Genomic DNA, 26,447 nt, shown 5'->3' on the forward strand with positions numbered 1-26,447 from the left:
CCAGAAAGTGGGCATAGAGGGAACCTACCTCGACATAATAAAGGCCATATATTACAAACCCATAGCAAACATCATTCTCAATGGTAAAAAACTGAAAGCATTTCCTGTAAGATCAGGAACAAGACAAGGATGTCCACCTTAACCAATTTTACTCAACATAATTTTGGAAGTCCTAGCCATGGCAATCAGAGAAGAAAACGAAATAAAAGGAATCCAAATTGGAAAAGAACAAGTAAAACTTCATATGACATACTATACATAGAAAATCCTAAAGATGCTACCAGAAGACTACTAGAGCTCATCAATGAATTTGGTAAAGTTGCAGGATACAAAATTAATACACAGAAATCTCTTGCATTCCTGTACACTAACAATGTAAGATCAGAAAGAGAAATTAAGGAAACAGTTCTATTTACCACCGCATCAAAAAGAATAAAATACCTAGGAATAAACCTACCTAAGGAGGCAAAAGACTTGTACTCAGAAAACTATAAGATACTGATGAAAGAAATCAAAGATGACACAAACAGATGGAGATACACCATGTTCTTGGATTGGAAGAAACAGTATTGTCAAAATGACTATACTACCCAAGGTAATTTATAGATTCAATGCAATCCCTATCAAATTACCAATAGCATTTTTCACAGAATTAGAACCAAAAAATTTACAATTTGTATGGAAACACAAAGGACCCCAAATAGCCAAAGCAATCTTGAGAAAGAAAAACAGAGCTGGAAGAATAAGGCTCCCTGACTTCAGACTATACTGCAAATCTAAAGTAATCGAAACAGTATGGTTCTGACACAAAAACAGAAATATGGATCAATAGAACAGGATGGAAAGCCCAGATACAAACCTATACACCTATGGTCAATTAATCTATGACAAAGGAGGCAAGAATATACAATGGAGAAAAGACAGTCTCTTCAATAAGTTCTGTTGGAAAAACTGGACAGCTACATGTAAAAGAATGAAATTAGAACACTGCCTAACACCATACAGAAAAGTAAACTCAAAATGGATTAAAGACCTAACTGTAAACCTGGATACTATAAAAGCATTAGAGGAAAACATAGGCAGAACACGCTCTGACATAAATTACAGCAATTGATCCACTTCCTAGAGTAATGAAAATAAAAACAAAAATAAACAAGTGGGACCTAATTAAACTTGAAGGCTTTTGCACATCAAAGGAAACCATAAACAAAATGAAAAGACAACCCTCAGAATGGGAGAAAATATTTGTAAATGAAGCAACCGTCAAGGGATTAATCTCCAAAATATACAACAGCTTATGCAGCTTGATATCAAAAAAATAACTCAATCAAAAAATGGGCAGAAGATCTAAATAGACATTTTTCCAAAGAAGATATACAGATGGCCAAAAAAGCACATGAAAGATGATGAACATCATTAATTATTAGAGAAATGCAAATCAAAACTACAATAAGGTATCACGTCACACCAGTCAGAATGACCATCATCAAAAAATCTACAAAAAATAAATGCCAAGGAGGATGTGGAGAAAAGAGAATCCTCCTAAACTGTTGGTAGGAATGTAAATTGATACAGCTGCTATGGAGAACAGTATGGATGTTCCTTAAAAAACTAAAAATAGAGCTACCATATGGTCCAGCAATCCCACTCCTGGGCATATATCTGGGGAAAACCATAATTTGAAGGATTATACACCCCAATGATTATTGCAGCACTATTTATAATAGCCAGAACATGAAGGCAACCTAAATGTCCATCAAGAGATGAATGGATAAAGAAGATGTGGAATATATATACAATGGAATATTAGTCATAAAAAATAATGAAATAATGCCATTTGCAGCAACATGGATGGACCTAGAGATTGCCATACTGAGTAAAGTAAGTCAGATAGAGTAAGATAAATGTCATATGATATCTCTTATATGTGGAACTTGAAAAATGTTACAAATGAACTTATTTACAAAACAAATAAAGTCACAGATGTAGAAAACAAACTTACGGTTACCCGGAGGAAAGTTGGGGGGGGTATAAATTGGGAGATTGGGATTAACACACACTACTATATATAAAAGACATAACTAATAAGAACCTACTGTATAGCACAGGGAACTCTACTCAATATTTTTTAATGACCTATATAGGAAAATAATCTAAAAAAGAGTGGATATATGTATACGTATAACTGATTCACTTTGCTGTACACCTGAAACTAAAGCAACATTGTAAATCAACTATACTCCAATAAAATTTTTAAAGTATATAAGGATATTGTTGAGCAATGTTAAAACATTAGATAATTTATGAGAAGGACAACTTTCTTTTTTTTAACATCTGTATTGGGGTATAATTGCTTTACAATGCTGTGTTAGTTTCTGCTTTATAACAAAGTGAATCAGTTATACATATATATATGTTCCCATATCTCTTCCCTCTTACGTCTCCCTCCCTCCCACCCTCCCTATCCCACCCCTCCAGGAGGTCACAAAGCACCGAGCCGATATCCCTGTGCCATGCGGCTGCTTCCCACTAGCTATCTACCTTACGTTTGTTAGTGTATGTATGTCCATGCCTCTCTCTCGCCCTGTCACAGCTCACCCTTCCCACTCCCCATGTTCTCAAGTCCGTTCTCCAGTAGGTCTGTGTCTTTATTCCTGTCTTATCCCTACGTTCTTCATGACATTTTCTTTTTCTTAAATTCCGTATATATGTGTTAGCATACGGTATTTGTCTTTTTCTTTCTGACTTCACTCTGTATGACAGACTCTAGGTCTATCCACCTCATTACAAATAGCTCAATTTCGTTTCTTTTTATGGCTGAGTAATATTCCATTGTATATATGTGCCACATCTTCTTTATCCATTCATCCGATGATGGGCACTTAGGTTGTTTCCATGTCCTGGCTATTGTAAACAGAGCTGCAATGAACATTTTGGTACATGACTCTTTTTGAATTTTGGTTTTCTCAGGGTATATGCCCAGTAGTGGGATTGCTGGGTCATATGGTAGTTCTATTTGTAGTTTTTTAAGGAACCTCCATACTGTTCTCCATAGTGGCTGAACCAATTCACATTCCCACCAGCAGTGCAAGAGTGTTCCCTTTTCTCCACAAGAGAGGGACAAATTTCTTGAGAGGCACACACTGGCAAAACTCAAGCAATAGAAAAATCAGAATAGATAATTTACAATTCAAGAGATTGAATCCTAACAGACGTTTAAAGAAATAACACTAATCCTTTACACACTCTTTTAAGTGAAAGAGGAGGAAGAAACAATTCACAGCTATGTGGTCCATTCAATGAGGCCCATAACACCCTGATACCAGAACCAGACAAAGACATCACAAGGAAAGAATACTACAGACTATGCTTTCTGCTCTGATGTATAATGAGATTAGAAGTCATTACTACCACCTACATGGGAAATAGTATGAACAAACTAAAGTGAATAACTGTTTTAAACTAATCAGAGAATTGAGGTCAGAAGGCAAACAAACATGCAAAAGCTCAAGAGATAGGCAAATACAGAGAATCAGCTTGCTGGGAGTAGAAACTGCTGAAGACAGCAACTGATAGAAACATTTAAAGGATAATTGATGAATTGCTGGAGTATGGACTCGGTAGAGACTTAAAAACTACTGAAAGCCCAGTCTTAGAAGAGATCCACATTTCTGTGAGCTTTTCCTAGAGAAGCCTAAAGAGATTCTCACATTTAAGATGCAGAAAAATGCCCTCATGCTTCAGTCATGTTTAAGGAAAAGCAACCATTTAAAAATGTGCCTACAAGGAAAGCAGCCATTTTGATAAAGTCTCAGAGCATTCTGTTCCCCAGGGAAGTGGTCTGCCCTCTGAGGAAACTACTTCACCTGAGCCTTTTCTGAACTAGGAGAAATGCAACTGGATGACATGAGCCCCCTCTGGCCTCCACTTATCACATAAGGGAAGAAAAGTATAGTCTAAGTCACTCTTCTGAAAGTCATAGCCCAGAGGGATTTAATCATAAGGTTATAGAACACTCATACCTAATACCATACTACGACATCAACAGGTCTTTAGTTTAATAGCAGTGGATTACTACTGAGAGAGATGGAAGACACAGACTCTACTCAAGAAGAAATTTCTAGAAAAACCCCAAAACAATATGGGAACAAAAATACTAGAGGAGATTGAAGCTTCTTACACCTATAGCTACAGAACTCGTTAAACATAGCATAACCCCTAATCAGATAAATAGGAAACCTCACACAAGGGCCTATTATCTCAGATCCTATTATTCAATGTATCATGTTTTGTTTCAACAAAAACTACAAGGCATGCTAAAGACAGGAAAAAACGCAGTCTGAAGAGACAAAGCAAGCATCAGAATGATACTCAGATATGGCAGAAATTAGAAATTATCAGATCATGACTTTTAAATGGACTATGATTAATATAAAAAGTCTTCTAACATAAGAATTAGGCATACTATTGAATTATGTTTTTTAATCCTCTCTGCCAATCTCTTTCTCTTATACTGAGGTGAAATTTACATAACATAAAAATAACGTACAATTCGGTGACATTTAGCAATAGACAATGTCATGCAACATTAACTCTTCCGAGTTCCTAAAAATTTTCATCACTCCAAAAAGAAAACCACATACCCATTAAAGAGTTTATTCCAATTGCTCCTTCCTCCAGCCTCTGACAACCACGAACCTGCTTTCTGTCTCTATGGATTCGCCTATTCTGAATATTTTACATAAATGGAATCACAATAAGTGACCTTTGTGTCTAACTTTATTAACTTAGCATTATGTTTTTTATGTTCATTTATGTAGTAGCATCTATTAGTACTTTATTTCTTTGTATGACTCAAAAATATGCCATTCAATGGCTACATGACATTTTGTTTATCCATTTACCATTTGATGGGCTTTGGGGCTGTGTCCACCTACTAGGTATTGTGAATACTACTGTTAGAAAAATTGTGTACAAGTTATGTTTGAATCTCTCTTTCTCTCTCTCTTGGTCTATATCTATTAGTGTAATTGCTGTGTTATATGGTAATTCTATGTTTAGCTTATTGAAGAATTGCAAAACTGTTTTCCACAGTGGCTGCATCATTTTACATTCCCACCAGTAATGGACAAGTGTTCCAATTTCTTCATATTTTCACCAGTACTTGTTACTTTCCAGTTTCATTTAAATTATAGCCATCTAGTTGGTGTGAAGTGGTATCTCATTGTGATTTTGACTTGCATTTTACTAATGACAAATGATGCTGAGCATCTTTTAATGTACTTGTTGGTCATTTGTATATCTTATTTGCAGAAATGTCTATTCAAGTCCTTTGCCCATATAAAAAGTTAGGTTGTTTGTCTTTTTGTGTTGAATTTTAAGTTTTTTTTTAATATTTTCTGAAAATTAAACCCTTATTAGATCTATGATTTGCAAATTTTTTCTCCCATTCTATGGAATGTCTTTTCACTTTTGTTATAGTGTCCTTTGATGCACAATTATTAATTTTGATGAGTCAATTTCTTTTTTCTTTTGTTGCTTGTGCTTCTGTCCAATTCAATGTCATGAAGAATTTTCCCTGTTTTCTTCTGAGAGTTTTACAGTTTTAGCTCATACATTTAGGTTGATAATCCATTTTGAGTTAATTGTTGCATATTCTGTAAAGAAGGGAGTTCAACCTTATCTTTTATATGTGGCATCATTTCCTGAAGAGACTATTTACAGTACTGAATGGTCTGGCACTCTTGTCAAAAATCAACTGACAATAGGTATATTGGATTATCTCAGACTCTAAATTCTATTCCATTGATAATATGTCTATTTTTATGCCAGTACCACACTATTTTATTTACTGTAGCTTTATTGTAAGTTTTGAAAATGGGAAGTGTGTATCCTCCACCTTTGTTTTACATTTTCTAGGTTTTTTTTTCCTATTTGGGGTCTTTTGTGATTCCATATGAATTCCAAGATTGGCATTCCAATTTATGCAAAAAATTGTAGTTGGGATTTTCATATCAATTACATCAAATCTGTAAATCACTTTGGATAGTATTGCCATTTAAACAATATTAAGTCTTCCAATGCATGAACATGGATATCTTTGTCTTTATTTAGGTCTTATTTACTTTTTTTCAGCAATATTTAGTAATATTCTACGTACAAGTCTTGTACCTCCTGGAATAAATTTATTCCTAGGTATTTTATCCTGTTTGGTACTATTTAAATCAAATTGTTCTATTAATTTTACTTTCAGATTATTTATTGCAGGTGTATAAATACAACTGATACATTGTGTGTTGATCTACTTATTTGCAACTTTGCTGAATTCATTTATTATCTCTAAAGGTTTTTTTAAGATTATTTAGGGTTTTCTATATATATTTATGCCATCTGTGAATAGAGGTACTTTTCCTTCTTAATTTTCAATGTGGATATTTAATTTCTTTTCCTTGCCTAAAACTTCCAATATAAAATAGAATAGAAGTGGTAAAAGCAGCCATACTTGTCTTGTTTCTAATGTTAAGGGAGTAACTTTCAGTCTTTCACAATTGAATATAATGTTGGCTGTGGGTTTTTGTTAAATATCCTTTAATACGTTAAGTAAGTTTCTTTCCATCCCTAGTTTGTTGAGTGTTTTTACAAGAAAAGGGGTTTGATACTGTGAGATTATTTTCTGTATCAAGTGAGATTATCATGTATTTTTCCTTTATTTTATTAATGTGCTATATTACATGATTGATTTTCATATGTTGATCCACCTTCACAAACCTGGGATAAATTCCATTTGGTTATGATATACACAAGTCTCAGGTTCTGTTCATTTTATTCACACTTTTCTTTTTCTGCCTCTCAAACTGGATAATGTCAATTGATCTATTTTTTCAAGTTTACTTGTTTCTTCTGGTGTTCAGATGTGCTTGAATCCCTCTAGTGAGTTTTTTTGTTTCATTTATTGTACATTTCATCTCCAGAATTCCTATTTAGTTCCTTTTCATAATATTCATGGCTTTATTGATATTCTCTATTTGGAGAGACATAATTTTCTTGGTTTCCTTTAATTATTTGTGTGTAATTTTCTTTAGCTCTTTGAGCATATTTAAGACAATTGATTAAAAGTATTTTTCTACTAAGTCTAATGGCTGGGCTTTTTCAAAGATAATTTCTATTATTTTCTTCTGTGAATGGCCCATGTAATATTTTGTTTGAAAACTGGACATTTCTAGTATTTAATATGTTCATTCTGGAAATCAGATGATCCCTCCACCTTAGTACTTACTGATTTTTGTGTGTTGTTTGCTTGTTTAGTGGTTTTCCTAAACCATTTTTGAAAAACCATATTATTTGTCATTTGTGGCTACTGAATTCTGTGTTAACCTCATGGTAAGCTAGTGTTTTTTAAATTTTCTCAAATTATTGGAGCAAAGAAGAAATTAAATTAAATTTTAAAAGAAAATAAGAAAAAAGGGAGGAAAAATAAAAGATCTTTACAAAAACTCTCCCAGTTTTGGCTCTGTGTGTGGGATTTTCTCCAAAATATAGCCAGGCTATTTACAGCTCTGCCTTAGCCTTCACTTCCTATTTGTGTGGTATCTGAAGGGGTAAAATCTTAGCATCTTCTCAGGTCTTTTCTGGGCATGATTCTTCCCTTGTGTACGTGCATGGCCTTTTCAATTTTTTGGTATATGCAGGAGCTTTTAAAAGGCCTCATTTTCCATATATCTCTTTTCCTAATCTCTTCCTTTCCACCATATTCAGTCTGCTTATCGTTTGTCCCAACTGTTGTTTCTTGCCCTCAGATTGCTGCAGCAAGTACTGTGTCTTTAAATGTTTTCAGCACAAACTATCAGGAAGCTTCCCCAGCCATGGGTCTACTCTGAGTTGGGTAAAACAAAGGCAAGTCCATGCACTGTACTTTCAGGGAGGCACAAGACAAACCAAAGCTCACAACCACAATTCTTTGAAAATAAGGTCTGAATTGGTTTCTGTGGCCCTAATAACCTGCATTAGGAGATTGGGGCTGCCCTCCTCATGGTTGCTTGTATGAGTTTGCTAGGGCTACATAATAAAATGCTACAGATTGGGTGACCTAAATAGCAGGAATTTATATTTTCTCAGAGTTCTGGAGGCTACAAGTCAAAGATCAAGATATCAGCCTCTTTGGTTTATTCTGAGGCTGGTATCCATATAAGAAAGCCATATCCTTTGGCTTCCATATAGCCATCTTCTTTCTGTGTCCTCAAACTGCTTTTTCTTTGTGCATGCACATCCCTGGTGTGCCCAAATTTTATCTTCTTATAAAGATACCAGTCAGATTAGATTAGGCTCAACTCATATGACCTCATTTAACCTAATTGCATCTTTAAAGACCTTATTTACAAATACAGTCACATTCTGAAATAATGGGGATTAGAACTTCAACACATTAACTTTGAGGGTACACAATTCACTCTATAACATTCCACTCTCTGGATCCCCTAAGTTCATCTTCTTCTAACATGTAAATATATTCATTCCATCCCAAAGAGACTCAAAAGTTTTAACTCATTTCAGAATCAACTCTAATTTCCAACTCTCATCTAAATATCATCTAAATCAGGTATGGGTGAGACTTTATGTATAATTCATCCTGAGGCAAAATTTCTCTTCAGCTGTGAACCTGTGAAACCAGGCAAGTTATCTGCATACAAAATACAAACAGGGATAGAATAGACATTCCTTTTCCAAATGGAAGATATCAGAAAGAAGGAATCATGAGTCCCAAGAAGTCCACAACCTATCAGGGAAAATTCCATTATATTTTAAGACTCAAGAATAGTCCTCCTTTTCTCAGTGTTCTGACTTCCTGCACTATCAGGGTGATGGTTCTGGGCCCTCGATGGCAGCCATGTTGATCACTGAATTACCTTTTGGATCATTTTCCCCTTTTCTTGAAGGAAAAATCATGTTCACAGGTAAATAAGTCTATTGTCATATCCTGTAGAATCCCAGAAGTCCAAAAGCTTTCCCTCATTTTGCTCCATCTCTACCTCCTTTAGTCCAACCTGGAAGTGTTTTTGCTGTTAAAACACATCTCAATTCTTGGCTTCAGCTGAGATGGATTGTTCGTCAGTGAGTCATACCTGTAAGTCTCTTTATGGAGTTTTTTTCCAGCCACACTTTGGTGTTCTCTTCAGAACATGCTTTCTTATATTTTGAAATATGGATAGGCTGATAATTTTCCAAATTTTCAAGTTCTGGTTTCTTTTTGCTTAACAATTTCTTCAATTTTTCCGTCTCTTCTCACATTTTCCTATAAACAGCAAAGAGAAACTGAAGTATAGTGTCAACAATTTGTTTAGAAATCTCCTCAGTTATGTGATGATCCAAGATCATCACATACAATTTCTACTTTCAATAAGACACTAGAACACAATTCAGTTAACTTCTTTGCCATTTTGTAGCAAAGATCAACTTTCCTCCAGTCACCAATAACATGTTATTCATTTCTATTTGAGACGTTAACACAATCACATTTAACACCCACATTCCTACTAACAGTCTCTTCAAGAAAGTCTAGTTTTTTTCTAACACGTACCTCAAAATTCTTCCAGCCTCTACCCATAATCCAGTTTAAAAGCCACTTACACATTTTTGGGTTTTGTTACATTTCATGGCACCAAAATTTGTATTATTATGTTAGAACTGCCATAACAAAATGCCACAAACTGGGTAGCTTAACAGGAATTAATTTTCTCACAATTCTGGAGGCTTGAAGTTCAAGCTCAAGGTGTTAGTAGGTTTGGTTTCTTCTGAGAACTCTCTTTTTGGCTTGCAGATTGTCCCTTTACTGAATTGTCATATGGCCATTTCTCTGTGCATGCACTTCCCTGGTGTCTCTTTTATGTGTCCAAATTTCCTCTTCTTATATGGATACCAGTCAGACTGGATTAGGTGCTACCCATATTACTTTATTTAACCTTAATTACCTCTTTGAGGGCTATATGCAAATAGAGTTACATTCTGAGGAACTGAACTGAAATTCAACATATTTGGGAGGGACACAATTCAGTCCATAATTCTACTACAGATCTGGCATGTGGTGAGATGGTAGGTAGGCAGTTAAAAATGCCATAATACTCTTACCCCAAAGCACCTGCTCCTTCCTTCAACAAGCTTTCCCTTGGCTTTTGTGAGTTTTTTTCACTAAAATCCAGAATTCTAGTCAAGTTGATTATGACAATTTTTAATTTAAAATTTTTATTATTTTATTTTATTTTTGCAGTACACAGGCCTCTCACTGTTGTGGCCTCTCCCGTTGTGGAGCACAGGCTCTGGACGTGCAGGCTCAGCGGTCATGGCTCACGGGCCCAGCCGCTCCACGGCATGTGGGATCTTCCCAGACCAGGGCACGAACCTGTGTCCTCTGCATCAGCAGGCAGACTCTCCACCACTGCGTCACCAGGGAAGCCCTAAAATTTTTATTTTTTAGATCAGTTTTAGGCTCACAGAAAATCTAAGTGGAAAATACAGAGATTTCTCAAACATCCCCTGTTCCCACACATGCACACCTTCCCTACTATCTTACATCTTTCACCAGAGCAGTACATTTTTTACAATGTACTATAAAGACAATGTACAATGTACTAAAAGGTTTATAAGATAAACCTATATCAACAAATCATTATTATGCAAAGTCCAGTTTATATTAGGGTTTGGCCTTGGAATTGTATATTCTATGGGCTTTGTCAAACATATAATGACATGTATCCATCATTGTAGTATCTTACAGGATGATTTTACTGTCCTAAAAATTCTCTACTTTCTGCCTATTCATCACTTTCTCCCTACTAATCCCTGTCAACTACTAATCTTTTTTACTATCTCCATAGTTTTGCCCTTTCCAAAATACCATATAGTTGGAATATAACAGTAGAGAGCTTTTTCACATTGCATTTAATTTTCCTCCATGTTTTTTCATGGCTTGACAAATAATTTTCTTTACTGCTGAATAATAGTCCACTGTCTGTGGGCACCACAGTTTATAAATTCACCTACTGAAGCACATATTGGTTGTTCCAAATTTGGCAGTTATGAATAAAGCTTCTATAAACATCTGTGTAGACAGAAGTTTTCAATTTATTTGGTTAAATACCAAAAATCACAATACATGGATTGTATGTTAAGTGTATGTTTAGTGTTATAAGAAACTGCCAAACTGTCTTCCAAACTGACTGTAGCATTTTGCATTTCCTCCAGCAATGACTGAGTTTCCTATTGCTCCATATCATCACCAATGCCAATCTCATCTGCTATTGTCTATGTTCTGGAATTTGGCCATTCTAGTGGGTTTGTAGTGGTATCTCATTGTTTTAATTTGCATTTCCCTGATGACAATAATGTGGAGCATCTTTCCATATGCTTTTTTGCCATGTGTATGTCTTCTTTGGTGAGGTGTTTTTTAAGGTCTTTGGCCCATTTTTTAAAAAACATCTTTATTGGAGTATAATTGCTTTACAATATTGTGTTAGTTTCAGCTGTATAACAAAGTGAATCAGCTATATGTATACATATATCCCCATATCCCCTTCCTCTAGTGTTTCCCTCCTACCCTCCCTATCCCACCCCTCTAGGTGGTCACAAAGCACTGAGCTGGCCCATTTTTAAAATCAGTTGTTTATTTTCTTATTGTTGAATTTTAAGAGTTCTTTGTATATTTTGGATAAGAGTTCTTTACCAGAGGTGTCTTTTGGAATACCATCTCCCAGTCTATGGACTGTTTCCTCATTCTCTTGACATTTTCTTTCTGAGAACAGAAGTTTTTAATTTTAATGAAGCCCACTTTATCAATTGTCTTTTTCATGAATTATATCCCTAGTGTCTTAAAAGTCTGCCATATTCAAGGTCATCTAGGTTTTCTCCTATGTTACCTCCTATTCTGGGCTTTTTTTCTTTACATATAAATAACAGAATTATTTTTTAATATCCTTAAAAGAACGTTAATATTCAGATTAAAATTACATTGAATCTATAGATTAAGTTGGGAAGAACTGATGTATTGACAATATTGAGTCTTCCTATCAATGAACATGAAATCTCTCTCCATTTATTTAGTTCTTCTTTGATATCTTTCATCAGAGCTTCATAGTTTTCTTCATATAGATCTTCTACACATTTTATTAGATTTATACCTAAGTATTTAATATGGGGGAATGTTAATGTAAATGTAATGTATTCTTTTTTTTAACATCTTTATTGGAGTATAATTGCTTTACAATGGTGTGTCAGTTTCTGCTTTATAATAACGTGAATCAGTTATACATATACATATGTTCCCATATCTCTTCCCTCTTGCGTCTCCCTCCCTCCCACCCTCCCTATCCCACCCCTCCAGGAGGTCACAAAGCACTGAGCTGATCTCCCTGTGCTATGTGGCTGCTTCCCACTAGCTATCTATTTTACGTTTGGTAGTGTATATATGGCCATGCCACTCTCTCACTTTGTCACAGCTTACCCTTCCCCCTCGCCATATCCTCAAGTCCATTCTCCAGTAGGTGTGTGTCTTTATTCAAATTCCACATGTCTATTGCTGGTATGTTGGAAAAAATTGACTTTTGTATATTAATCTTGTATTCTGCAACGTTTCTATAAACCAGGAAAAAATTTTTTTCAATTCTTTCAGATTTTCTACAAAGACAATTACGTCACCTGTGAACAAAGGCAGTTTTATTTCTTCCCTCACAACCTGTATAACTTTTATTTCCTTGTTTTGTTGTTGCATTATGTAGAACATCCTGTATGATGTTGAAGAGCAGTGGTGAAAGACCACATCCTTGTTTGTACCTGATCTTAGTGAGAAAGCTTTGAGTTTATCATCATTAAGTATGATGCTAGCTGTAAGGTTTTTTGTAGATATTTTTTATAAAGTTGAGAAAGTTCCCCTCTATCCCTAGTTTTTTGAGAGTTTTTGTCATGAATGAGCATTGGATTTTTTATCAAATGCATTTTATGCATCAATACATCTGTTGATATGATCATGAGACTTTTCTTTTGTCTGTTGATTTGATGGAATACATTAACTAATTTTTGAAAGTTGAACTAGCCTTGCATATGTGGGATAAATCCCACTTGGCTGTGATGTATAATTTCTTTTTTAAAATTAATTAATTTATTTATTTATGGCTGCATTGGGTCTTAGTTACTGCACACAGGCTTTCTTTAGTCACAGCGAGCAGGGGCTACTCTTCAATGCAGTGTGAAGACTTCTCATTTTGGTGACTTCTCTTTGTTGTGGAGCATGGTCTCTAGACTCGTGGCTTCATTAGTTGTGGCTCGTGGGCTTAGTTGCTCTGTGGCATGTGGGATCATCCCGAACCAGGGCTCGAACCCATGTCCCCTGAATTGGCAGGTGGATTATTAACCACTGGTCCACCAAGGAAGTCCCTGTGATGTATAATTTCTTTTACACATTTTTGGATTTAACTTGTGAATATTTTGTTGAGGATTTTTGCATGTATCTTCATGAGAGACATTCTTCTGTAATTTCCTTCTTTACAATGCCTTTCTCTGGTTTTCGTACTAGGATAATGCTGGCCACACACAGTAAATTAGGAACTATTTCTTCTGCTTGTAGCTTCTGAACAAAATTGTAGAGAACCTGGTGAATTCTACCAACCATTTAAGAAATTGTTTATTTCTCTTTCACTTTTGAAGGATAATTTCACAGGGTACAGAAATCTAGTTTGGGATTTTTTCCTCAATGTTTTAAATATTTCACTCCACTGTTTTGCTCCGGACGTGCAGGCTCGGTGGCCATGGCTCACGGGCCTAGCCGCTCCGCAGTATGTGGGATCTTCCTGGACTGGGGCACGAACCTGTGTCCCCTGCATCGGCAGGTGGAGTCTCAACCACTGCACCACCAGGGAAGCCCTCAGGACTTTTTTTAATCTTCAATTTTTTTGTAGTTTGAAAATGATATGCCTACCTGTGCTGTTGTTTTTGTTATTTACCATTTGGTGTTCTCTAAGCTTCCCAGATCTGTGGATTTGTGCATGACATTAATTTGGGGATATCCTTAGTCATTATTGTTTCAAATATGTTTCTGTCCCTTTTCTTTCCTTCTTATTCCTACTAAGTGTATGTTACACATTTTGTAGTTGTCCTATAGTCCTTGGATATTCTGTTATGTTTTTAAAAACCATTTTTCTGTCTTTCACTGTGGAAAGTTTTTCATATTCTCAAAATTAGAGATTATTTCCTCAGCCATGTCCTGCCTACTAATGAGGTGTTCTTCATTTCTGTTACAGTGTTTATCTCTAATATTTCCTTTTAAAAGTTTCTTAGAATTTCCACCTCTTACTTACATTATCTGTTTTTGCATGTTATCTTCTTTTTCTATTAAAGTCTTTAGAATGTTAATCACAGGTTTTTAAAAATTCCTCATCTGATAATTCCAACATTTCTGTCACAGCTGACTCTGGTTCTGATGCCTAGTCTCTTCAGATTGTACTTATGCCTTTTAGTGTGGCTTGTAATTTATTCTTGAAAGATGAACCTGATATACTGGGTAAAAGGAATTGCACTAAACAGGCCTGTAGTAATGTGGTGGTGCAGTGTGTTAGGAGGAAAAGTATTCTATACTTCTCTGATTAGGTCTCAGTCATTTGGTGAGCCAGTGCCCCTGGACTGTCAACTTCACAGATGCTCCTCAGTTTTTTTCTCCATTAAGTGGAACAGGAGAGCTAGAGAAGGCTGGAGTTGGATATTTCCCTTTCCCAATGTAGGTAAAATAGTTTCTCCTATTGGCAGGCCTTACTAAGAAGAGCAGAATGCTCTGGCCAATTTCAAAATGGTTTATTTCTCCCTTCCTCTGCTTAAAAATATGAGGGGATTTTTTCTCTGATATATACTATGAGAATGAGGTTGAGCTCCTGGAGAGAAAACTGACAAAAGTATTGGTTCCACTGAAGATTTGAACTCGCAAAATTGTCCACTCTGAACCTCCTTCAGTTCATCAATTACAGTTCAGGTTTTCCTAGCTCAGCACTGGTTCCCACAGAGGTTTCTGCTCATGGATTTCTGCTGTAGTAAATTGTGATTTTCTGTATCTGCCTGTATATCTTTCCAATTTTTCAGGCAGTGGTCTGCCTTGTGGTTTCTCTTCTCTGATGGATCTAAGAATAGTTGTTGATTTTTCAGTTTTTTTCAGCATTTTACTTGTTGTTAGCAATGGTGGTTTCTAAGCTCCTTACAGGCAAGTTTTTGTTAGCTTGTTAGTTTCTTCTTTGAAGGGTTGTTAGCTTGTTAGTTTCTTCTTTGAAGGGCCGGAGCCCTGTATTTCTCTACTTTGCAATTTTTGATGATGTTGCTCCTTTGTCTTTTAATTGGTATTTGAGACCATTTACACTTGAGGAAATTATTTTATGGCTTACATGTGCCACTTTATTTGTTTCCTATTTATTTTCTGTTTCCCTTTTCTGGCCTTCCTATGGATCCTTGAACATATTTTTTTAAGGAACAATCTGATTTATCTATGAGTGTCTTTGAGTTTTTATAGTTGTTTTTTGTAGTTTTACCCCTCCTTGGGCATAACAGTATAAACATATACCATGTCATAATCTTCTGATATTGGCATTTGCCACTTCAAGTGATAACCTTACTTCCATTTAGGTTCCTTTACCATCCACACTTTTAAAATACACATATCTGAAGTATTTCCTCTACCTATTTTAAGAACCAAATCAGATAGTATTATAATTTTTATTTCCACCATCAAACATGTTTAAATATCTCATGAAAAGGATAATCTATTATATTTTTACTCTTGTATTCACCCATTCCAATGTTCTCCTTTTCTTTCTTAAGTTCTAAGATATCTTTTATTCTTTCCTTTATGTTTAGAGAACTTCCTTTAAACTTTCTTTACTGATAGGTTTGTTAGAGAAATTCTCTTTTGTTTTCCTTCATCTGAGAATGTGTTTATTTTCTCTTTACCCTGAAAGATTGTTTTGCTGGGTTAAAAAAAAAAGTAGTTGATGATTATTGTCTTTTAGTACCTGAAAAATTAACATTTTTCTACATTAACATTTGCTACTTCCTTTGGTCTTTATGTTTTCAGGTGATAAATGCACTGTCATTTGAATCTATTTTCTTTCCTTAACACACTTAAATGTGTCATTTCTCTCTAGCTTCTTTCAAGATTTTTTCTTTTTCTTTAACTTTCGGAGTTTGATTATGATGTGTTTTGGCATGGATTTCTTTGGGTTTATTTTATTTGGGTTTGTTTAGCTTCCTAAATCTATAGGTTAATGTGTTTTTCTAATTTGGGAGAATTCTAAGCCATTATTCTTTTTCATATTTTTCAGTTCCACTCTCTTCTCTCTTCTGATACTCCAATGTTTTGAATGCTAGTTCTTTTGTTATTGCCCACAGGTCCACAAGACTACTTTTTTTTTTTTAGTCTTTTTGTTTGTTTGTTTATTGTTCAGATTAGATTGGGCAAATTCTTTTTATCTGCCCTCAAGTTCATTAAATCTTTCCTCTGTCATCACCACTCTATTATTCGATCCCATCTATCAGTTTTTTAATTTGGCTATGTATTATTCCTTTCTAAAGTTTGCATTTTGTTCTCTTTTATAAATCCTATTGTTTGGCTGAGATTTTCTATTTTTTATTTGTTTTAAAAGAATTCATGATTGCTTGTTGTAACATTTTCATGACAGCTGCTTTAAAATTGTCAGATAATTTCAACATCTCATCCATGGTGGTGTTAACACTTGTAGACTCTTTTCTCATTCAAGTTGGGGTTTTCCTAGTTCTTGGTATGATTAGCGACTTTCAACTTTATCCTGAACCGTTTAGATATTATATTTTGTGACTCTGGATCCTATTTAATCTTTTTTTATTAGGCAGTTCCTTTGTTTATGTGTAGTTCAAGGTCTTGGTGAGGGTGTATTGTAGGCTTTCTATTGCCCATTCCTCCTACACATACACCTTTTCAGCAAAAGTGGAGTGATGACTCACACTGCTATGGTGTGTGAGAAGTTCAGCTTCCCTCTTAGCCCTGTTGACACCCCAGCAAAAATAAGGTGCCAACTCACACCACTTTTTTGTCTCCAAGCGGGGGTGAAATGTCACTTCCCCACTGGACCCTGCTGACATCCCACTGAGGAAAAAATATGCCCTGTTCATTCTCACTTGATGTCAGGTGATAGTAGAATCTCAGATGTCCAATGGGCCCATTGTTATCAAGGTTCACTTTATATGGGGTAGAGTGAAAAGTGGTGACTAGCCTTGCCTCACAGTATCTTATTAAGTCTCATTCTACATGGTGTCTCAGCTTGCTACTGAACTCCATTGACACTACCATGTGTGGGGGGTGGGAACTTGGGAACGTGGCATCACTGTTTCCTCCTTGTAAGTAATGGAAGTTCAGCTCTCTGTTCAGTCTTGCTTACACTACTCTAGCTGGGGAATTGACGTACACTACATGCTTCCACCATATAGAGGGTGGAAGATCAGCACAGTAATACCACCCTGCCAGGTAATCAAAGTCTTATCACCTATTCCATGGTGCAGGGAAATGTAATGGAATAACAATTCCCCATTCAGAGAAGGGGTCTACAGTTATTCCATTGGTATGTGGCTGAAGTAAGATGGATACTGCCAAAGAGTCTGTTCTTAGGTTCTTTGTCTAAAAGGAACAGATTTTTTTCCCTTATGTCTGTGCCTATTGGCAGTTCAAGTTGGAGGCTTGAAGCAGTGCCCTAACTAGAATATATGGGAAGTATTAAAGAAACACGGGGACCTCACTACAACATTCCTCAAGTCTCAAGTTTCCTAGGTAGTCCACCTTCTTCCTTCCACACAGTAGGACTGTTGGAGTCCTCCTCTGCTTGTTTGTTATGTTATGTCTAGGGAGTTTTGATTGAAAGGGGGAGAATCTGAGAATAAGGGGGATACTCTCTTTTGGCCTTAATCAGAAATCTCTTACTACTTTATTGGCTTAAAATTTATCTCCCTTCCATATGTCAATTGCCTGAACTCAAGAAATTGTGATCACATTCTACTGAAATGATTCATTGTGATTTAGCAAAAAGTTTTGAGGTTTTATGTAAAAGCCAACTGGACATTATTTTGGCCTTCCTGGTGTGACTTCCTTCACTGCTGTGTGTCATTGACTTTTTGACTCAACTTTGTAATAAAGCTCATGGATGTTTTACAATCTTCTAAGAAATTCATACATCACCTCCATTCAGAGGTGTCCATCAAAACAGGGAACAACACAGTATGTTCAAACATCATGCTGCAGGCCTCCCAGAGCCCCCAAAGTCCCCACAGACACATTCAGTAGCATACCATATTGCATAGATTGAGAAATTTACAGTTCCTGAATTTTTCCTTGGCAAATCTAAGCATTATTTTTAAATCTTGGTCTCCTTCCTCCAGTTGTTCTAGACACTCTATGTATTTCACTCCAGAAGAGCAGCACACTTGCTTGGAGAAATTTCTCCAGCCTGTGATGGTCTTTTTACTTCAAGTCAAGGTGAACTAATGATCAGTGTCTCTGGCATAAAACTATCCAGCAGGACAGTACTTTATGCCTTCAGTAAATCCATTCCTCTAGAAACTATGGCACAGTTTAGAGTATTGTGGTTTCAGATAAATTCAGTATGCCAGTTGAAAGAAAATCATGGTCCTAAATAATTCGGCAAGGAGGAAAATACTTTAAGATTAGTTCTGATCATAGGTAAAGAGAACAAAATTTTCTTTTACAGAGAAATTGTTTCTTGAGTAATGAAGAAACTTTATTTAAAAATTCATACCGAATCCCTCCATCTCTTTGATGGTATACAGTTTTTCCAAAGTTGTGCGCATGTTCTCTTCCCAATTTTCTCTTTTTAGTTCATCATATGATTGGATAACGTGTGGAAATATGTAGAATTTTCACCTTACGTAGATAGTGAATGTTCCATTATTTTGAAATCTGTCATAGAGTACCTCTTCATATAGATATTGAGATTTTTTCCCCCTCATACTATTATGATTAATGTAGGTATAAAATACTGATTAATATTATGATCTTTTTCTACAGTGGCATGATTGAGCCTGAGGACAATTCTATAATTTCTGGCCAATGGACACAATTTTCTTGAGTTTTCACACTGAGGCTACAGTCCAGTCAGAGATGCTCAGTACAAGGATATATGTACATATATTTCTCATTGAAGTCTTCCTTGGCTCCCACTACATAAATTTGGAAGCGCAGCATTTCCTCTCCCTTATCCTGGTTTATTTTCCCTCAGAGATTTTGTCACAATCTGATATGCCATTTGATAACTATCTTGCCAGATTATAAGCATATAAGTTTATAAGGTTATCACCTTATAAACACATAAGCTTTATGAGTAAAGGTTTTGTCCTTTTTTTATAAAACTGCTCTTTCAATGGTGTGTTTTTGGCCATCTTTTTTCATGTTCACCTCTATTCTAAGAAGAAAAAAGAAGTTACTTTTGAGAAAACTGTCTGAGATGTGACTTCTTTGCTCTAATACTGCCTATTTTCACAAACACTGCATTTGCTGTAAATGTAGTAAGAAGCACCTTTGTACTGAGCACAACATAATAATTGAGATGACGTTCAAACACACTGCTAGATTCATCTCAACCTGCTCTAACAAGAAAGTTCATTTGATACAAATGTGTGTTTCTGAGCTATTTTGCTCATGTAAAACTTAGAATCATGTCACTTTTTCTCTAATGGCTAAAGAGACCTTTCTCTCTAGCAAGAAATGTCTGATTCTGAGCTTCATTTCATTTTGGGCTTTTTGTTGTTGTTATTTGGGGGTTTTTAGTGGATTTTTTTGTTCGTTTATTTTTGGTGCACATACACTTCTTGTTTCATCCAAATTTCTTCTATTAGCAATAAAAATATACTTGTCAGAAAAACATATGATATCGAGATCATTTACAATTATGTTAATTTAAATACTACTTTGACTCATTTTTCTCTAGCTCAAAGTAAGAACTTTGAGCTAGAGAACTTATGAGGACAATGTATAATTCTGAGTTCATTTTCATAAATACTGCTTAGATTCATCTTGATTTCTTCTTACAGTAAGAAAGCAAATATGAGATTATTGTGTTTAATTTAATTTTCAATATAAAACTTAAAAAAATATTTATAATTGGCAAGTATTAGAAGGAAGGGGAACAAAGGGGAGAAGGAACAAGAGAATCTTGGAGAATAGACAAAGAGCAGAAGCAGAAAATAAAAGGAGAGGGAAGAAATTCTGCAGCCACCATGTATTAGATGAGGTAAAAGAAGGGAGTAAAATCTTGGGGAATCAAATGGTGTCATAATGGGAAGATGAGAGAGAAAAGGAAGGGAAATCTTAAAGAATCAGGAGATTTCAAAAGGGAGAAAATAGTGAAGATTGGCAGTGATTAGAAGACAAGTGAAGGGTGACAAAGAGGGAAAAAATCATGGAGAATTTTCCAGAGTGAGAATGAGAAAAAGGGATGATAAAATCTTATAAAAGTGCCATGGACAAGTAAGGGTAAAAAAGGGAAGAAGTAGGAAGGGAAATTTGGAGACAACATTGGGAAAACGGGGGAAGAAATTCTTGTAGAATTGGCTTGCTCTAGAAAAAGGAAATGGGTGAAGAATACTAGAGATAATCATGTAAAATTGGCAGGTACCAAATACAGAAGTAGAGTAGAGGGAAAGAAGGTAGAGAAAATTTGGGAGAATCACAGATGTAAGAAGTGGTGAGGATGTGAGAGAAAATGCTGATACATTGGCAGATGTCAGAATGGGGAATTGGGGATGGAAAAGAAGAGAATATCCGGGGCTTCCCTGGTGGCGCAGTGGTTGAGAGTCCGCCTGCCGATGCAGGGGACACGGGTTCGTGCCCCGGTCTGGGAAGATCCCACATGCCGCGAAGCGGCTAGGCCCGTGAGCCATGCCCGCTGAGCCTGCGCGTCCGGAGCCTGTGCTCCGCAACGGGAGACGCCACAACAGTGAGAGACCCACGTACCGCAAGACAACAACAACAAAAAAAAAACAAGAAGAGAATATCCAAGGTACAGATCCAAAATTCAGGTTGAAGGTCCAAAGTCAAGATCCAAGAACAAGTACAGGTCCAAGGTCCAGGTTCCTGTCTGAAGTCCAGATCAAAGTTCCAATTCAAATCCATGTGAAAGTTCTAGATCCAACGTCCAAATTAAGGTACAATGTCCAGGTCCGAGGACATGACCAGGGCCAAGATCAAGAACCATAATGCAACTATAAGGACCAGGTCCAGGTCTGAGGTCTAGTTCCAACATCATTATCTAGATCTGAAGTCCAAGAACAATGTCCAAGTTAAGGTCAGGTTCAAGTTCTGCTCTTTCATCTACTCTCTTTTATCCAATTATTTCATTAGGATGAATTCATGTATGCTGAATTGCTAGTTCACTCCCTAAAGCTTTACTTACATACGGTCAAAGTGCACATTTCTTAGGGCAAACCAAGATCACTCCAGAGCACAGTCATCGTGACACTTCTATGAAGGACTGAACAAAAAATCTCTGGTGATATACTTTCATCTAAGGGTAAACTTAGGATACTAGTGGAGCAGCTGGACTGTGTGTTCTCCAAAAAAATCCTCCTTAACTATCACTTTCCAAAATTAAGATTTAGAAATGCAAGCAATAAATAATGTAATGTAATGCTGCTGGCAAAAGTAGTAGTAGTAGTAGTAGTAGCAGAAGCAGCAGCATTAGAAGAAAGAGAGGGAGAGGGAGGAGGAGAAGGAGAACGAGAAGAAGGAGGAGGGGGGAGAGGAAAAACAGCTCTTCTTTGTTGCTAATCAAGGGTGAAGTTTTTTGCTTTCCCGTTCACTGGGGCAGAAGGTAGATTCAAGCAAATAGTTTCTTATAAAAAGTTAAAGGGCTTAAATGGATGGCCATCTGACAGAGGTGGAAGAATTATAGTTTTCATTTTGCATTTGCAGAGAATTAAATTTGTCTTTCCCTCAACTAGTCTGAATGAACGAGATTGGTCAGTTGTGACAGCATCTAACATTTATAGAATGCTCTTCAGTTCACAGAGCACATTCCCACCCCAGTGACACTGCCTTGGTCCTCAGCTTCATCATCTCCCACTGGGATTATTACATCAGCATTCTTTCTGGTCTCCTGTGTCTAGTCCCATGGAGATTAACTGACAGGATCTGATGGAGTCTCTGGACAATTTCTCAGAAAACAGTGTTTATGCACAGTCACAGGAAACTTACCTTAGAATTTCAAGATTTTTTCCCCCTTCCTCTGCATCCCTGATTCTATCCCTGCATTCCTGCTGCAGTCTTACATGCTCTTGCCAGGGTGACCAATGAAACCCTCTGTGATTCTTAATTGCTTCCAAATAAAATCTGAATCCCACAGAATATGTGAACTTATCATCTGCCTCTGCTTACCTATCATATACTATACCTCCTGACATACACCATCCTCTCCAGGCCCTTTAACCCACTGACCTTCCAAGATCATCTATGAGCATCTCTGCCTAGAGTAACTTCTCTCCAACTCCTCCCTACTCTCTCAAAACTAGGGCAGATGTTGCTTTCCTGGGGCATCCACTACTGGAGGCAGATTTGAACACCACTTTTATGTTTTCATTGCCTCATATAAACACACTTGATGGGTCACTTTGCCACATTCAAGTGTGCAATTATAAACTGGCACATTTTTCCTCAACTTCACTTTAGGCTCCTTGAAAGCAAATACAATATTTATGTCCCCAGTGTCTAGTACAATGTGGCTGTAGTAAGAGATCAATGAATACTTGCTAAAAATTTATTTGCTGAATAAAATGGATTTTATGGATGATATATGTTAAGTTAAAGTAACTTTATAGAAGCCATGACAATCTGAAGGGTAGATCTGGAATTAAAATCTAAGTACAATTCTTAATCCACTGCCCATGTCCATATGACGTTCATGTGCCATTATCTTGCAAGTGTTTCTCAAAGCCATACTGAGGATATAATCCTCAGGGCTAAGGGCTCTGGTTACACTGGGGTGAGAGAGAGCTGAGAAAAAGGCATATCATTTCCAAGGAGAGCTACCAGTCCTCTTCCCCTGCTTTCATGCTTCCCACTGCCAAGAGAGAGATGTCACTGAAGGACCTAGGCAGGGGGATTGACAATATTCTCATACACCTGCAGACACTGAACTTGCCCCCAAAAGTGATTTAATCAACCAGGTTCTGGGAGAATGGAATTCAGAGATGGAAATCAAGCTGAGCTCTGTAAATACTGATGGATTGTTAATGCCACTCACCTCTTTTGCTAGTGTCCAAGGAAAAGATTAACCATCTACTGCAAGAACTTCTAAATTGAGCAGACCTTTGTATTTGCCTATTTACAGGCAAAAGAGCTCTCAGTTAAGATGCAGACCTCATTGTGCTAAGTACATAAACATAAAATTGCTAGGTGGGGTCAGTATTCAAACAACTTCTCTAATGGGAATGCAGATAATCTTTAATGGTGGCTTAATCAAACTCACCTATAATTGACTATAGCATGAGTTTCTGGTGCCTTTGGCTCAAGGATCATCTCAGTCTAGCACACCTATAGGACTCAGTACTGTAGCATGGTCCCTTTGTGGGGAACAAATACAGTCTAGAAAGAATCCATTCTTGATGCCATGTGGCAGCAGGTCCACAGCTTCTGGGTGAAATGAGTGTGAGGAGTAGAGACTGCTGCCTCTGCTATGGTCTGTGCCTCTTCATGATCCCTAAACAAACTTACTTTGTTGGATATAGGTGTGTGCCAGGAGAAAAGCAGACAATCCACTTTCATAGCCTTAGCCAGGGGAATGGGGTAGGCTATTTAGGTCTGCTCACTGCCCTGGACATAGTGATTTGTCTAGGGATAGGCACATGACACAACGTTGAGCATTCAGTGTCTTCGCTGGGATTTTTTTCCACCCAAAAAATCCATCAGGGGAGAAACTCTCTTTCTCCTGGGGTAAATCTTGAGCTGCTGGCTGTCCTACTCACCATGTGGAAAAAAACCCAGAGGGATAAACTTCTGAAGACCTCATGAAAGCCCTGCATGCAGCTGTGCCAAAGGCCAAGCTATACCTCAACATTTTTCTTTAAATTGAGGCATAATTGACATATCATAAACTACACATACTTAACACTGAACACATCCATCACTCCACTATTTTCACAACTTTTCTTCCACAACTTCTTTTCTTCCACTAAGTTTCCTCTTTCTTCCCCTCCCCAGGAAACCACTGCCACTTTCTGTCACTATATATTAGTGAAGAATTTTATATAATTGGAATCTCACAGTATGTACTTTTTGATTTGGCTTTTTTCACTCAGCATATTTATTTTGAGATTCATCCATGTTGTTATGAGAATCAGCAGTTCATTCCTTTTATGAATAGATATACCACAATTTATTTATTCATTCACCTGTTAATGGACATTTGGATTGTTTCAATTTGGAGTTATACAAGTTAAGCTGCTATGTACATTCATGTACAAGTCTTTGTAAGGACATCTGATTTCATTTTTCTTAGGTAAATACGTAGGAGTGGGAATGGCTGGATTATGTATATGGTAGGTGTATGTGTAAATTTTTTAAGAATCTGGCAAACTGTTTTCTGAAATTATATCATTTTACATTTCCATCAGCAGTGTATGAGAGAACTAGTTTCTCTACAACCTTGCCAATATTTGATATGGTCAGTCTTTTTATTTTTAGTATTCCAATAAGTGTGCAGTGGTATTCAATTGCGCATTAATGTGCTTTTCCTGAATGATTAATAATTTTGAGTATTTTAAATGTACTTATTTGCCATTCATATATATTCTTTGGTGAAATGTTTTTTCATCTTTTGCCAAGTTTTTAATTGGGTTGTGTTTTCTTATGGTGGAGATTTAATAGTTTTTAAATATGTTCTTGATAGAAGTCCTTTATTAGATATGTGATACACAAATATTTTCTTCTAGTTTACTAGAAGAAACTAGTGTCTTTTCACTCTCTTGCTGTCTTCAAAGGGCAGAAGTTCTTAATTTTTATTAATTCCAACTTATCAAAATTTTTCTTTTGTGCAATGGAGTTTTGTGTCGTGTTTAAGTCTCTGCTTAGCCCCAGGTCATAAATATTTCTTCTAGGAATTTTATGTTTTATATTTAGATCAGTGATCCATTTTTTTTCTTAATTTTTGTACATAGTACAAGGTACAGATGAAAGTTCTTCTTCTTCTTTCTCCTTCCCCTTCTCCTCCTCCTTCTTCTTTTTTGGCATGTAGATATCCAATAGTTCCAATACAATTTGTTGAAAAGATTAACCTTTCTTCACTGAAGTATACCTTTGATTCCTTGCTTAAAATCAACTGTCAATATTTGTTTACATCTATATCTAGATTATCTATTCCATTTCGTTATATTTATGTCAAAAGCACATTCTTGATTACTGTAGCTTTATAAGTAGTCTCAAAGCCGGTTTTAGTCCACTCACTTTTTTCTTATTTTTAGTTATTTTGGCTCTTCTAAGTCCATTGCATTTCCTTACGAATTTTAGGAGCACCTTATTGATATCTACGAAAAACTTCTTGCAATTTTGTTTGGGATTTCATTGAATCTCTAGATCAGTTTGAGGAGAATTGAAACTAAAAATATTGAGTCTTTCAACTCATAAACAAGGCATATCTCCCCATGTATTTAGCTGTTCTTAAATTTCTTCCATGATGATTTTAGTTTTTTTTTTTTTTTGCGGTACGCGAGCCTCTCACTGTTGTGGCCTCTCCCATTGTGGAGCACAGGCTCCGGACGCGCAGGCTCAGCGGCCATGGCTCATGCGCCCAGCTGCTCCGCAGCATGTGGGATCCTCCCGGACTGGGGCACGAACCCGTGTCCCCTGCACCGGCAGGCGGACCCTCAACCACTGCGCCACCAGGGAAGCCCGATTTTAGTTTTTGTTATAGATGTTTTTCACACCTTTTGTTCAGATTTATCACTAAGTATTCCAGATTTTTGATGGTAAATTGTAGCTTGTATTTCAACTTGTGATTGTTCACTGCTGGTATATAATACATAATTTTTTATTATATTGATCTTGTATCCTGAAAACTTGCTGAACTCATTTATTAGTTCTAATAGCAATTTTGTAGATTCCATCAGATTACCTACAGAGATGATCATATCATCTGTGAATAATGGCATTGTTATTTCTTCCTTTCTTACCTAAATGACTTGTTTTGATTTCTTTATTTGACTGGCCAGAACCTCTAGTACAAATGCTAAATCAAAATTGAGAGACTGGACTTATTTGCTTTATTCTCAGTCTCAGGGGGAAATAATTCAATCTTTCACTAGTAAGTACGATGTTAGCTGTGGATTTTTATAGATAACCATTATCAGGTTGAGGAAGTTCCATTCTATTCCTAGCTTACTGAGGATTGAAAGTGGAT

The sequence above is a fragment of the Phocoena phocoena genome, chromosome 2 (assembly GCF_963924675.1).
Source record: "Phocoena phocoena chromosome 2, mPhoPho1.1, whole genome shotgun sequence".
In the NCBI taxonomy this organism is placed as follows: Eukaryota; Metazoa; Chordata; class Mammalia; order Artiodactyla; family Phocoenidae; genus Phocoena; species Phocoena phocoena.